Below are 1,194 nucleotides of genomic sequence, written 5' to 3' on the forward strand. Positions count from 1 at the left end.
TAGGATTTCTTTGTTATAAATGGAATATTTTTGTTTCTGCCTGCCACATGTTTGCAGTATATAGCACTGTAATCACAGTAATCCCTCGTTTATCACTGTTAATTGGATCCAGACCAGAACATGATACGCAGAGTAGGATTTCTTTGTTATAAATGGAATATTTTTGTTTCTGCCTGTCACATGTTTGCAGTATATAGCACTATAATCACAGTAATCCCTCATTTATCACTGTTAATTAGATTAAGACCAGAATATGATACGTAGAGTAGGATTTCTTTACTATAAATTCAATATTTTTTGTTTCTGCCTGTCACATGTTTGCAGTATATAGCACTGTAATCACAGTAATCCCTCGTTTATCACTGTTAATTAGATTAAGACCAGAACATGATATGTAGAGTAGGATTTCTTTGTTATAATTGGAATATTTTTGTATCTGCCGTCACGTGTTTGCAGTATATAGCACTATAATCACAGTAATCCCTCGTTTATCACTGTTAATTAGATTAAGACCAGAACATGATACGTAGAGTAGGATTTCTTTGTTATAAATGGAATATTTTTGTTTCTGCCCGTCACATGTTTGCAATATATAGCACTGTAATCACAGTAATCCCTCGTTTATCACTGTTAGTTAGATCCAGACCAGAACATGATATGTAGAGTAGGATTTCTTTGTTATAAATGGAATATTTTTGTTTCTGTCTGTCACTTGTTTGCAGTATATAACACTGTAATCACAGTAATCCCTCGTTTATCACTGTTAATTAGATCTAGAACAGAACATGATACGTAGAGTAGGATTTCTTTGTTATATATGGAATATTTTTGTTTCTGCCTGTCACATTTTTGTAGTATACGTATAGCACTGTAATCACAGTAATCCCTCGTTTATCACTGTTAACTAGATCCAGACCAGAACATGATACGTAGAGTAGGATTTCTTTGTTATAAATTGAATATTTTTGGAGTCAAAATACATGCTCAGAATAATCTCCAATTAACTAGAAGCTTCCAAAGCCATGTCATCCTCATGCGGGCTTTCCCATAATAAAATATTCTCAATATCATGCAAATAGAAATAATTTTAGTCATCCTAATTGACCCAAAACAGGAAAAAATGTGTCCAAAAAAATGTGTTTTCAACATGAAACTCTGCCGCCATCTGCAGGAAGTTAGACTAAAAAGCACCCA

The sequence above is a fragment of the Doryrhamphus excisus genome, chromosome 10 (genome assembly GCF_030265055.1).
Source record: "Doryrhamphus excisus isolate RoL2022-K1 chromosome 10, RoL_Dexc_1.0, whole genome shotgun sequence".
NCBI lineage: Eukaryota > Metazoa > Chordata > Actinopteri > Syngnathiformes > Syngnathidae > Doryrhamphus > Doryrhamphus excisus.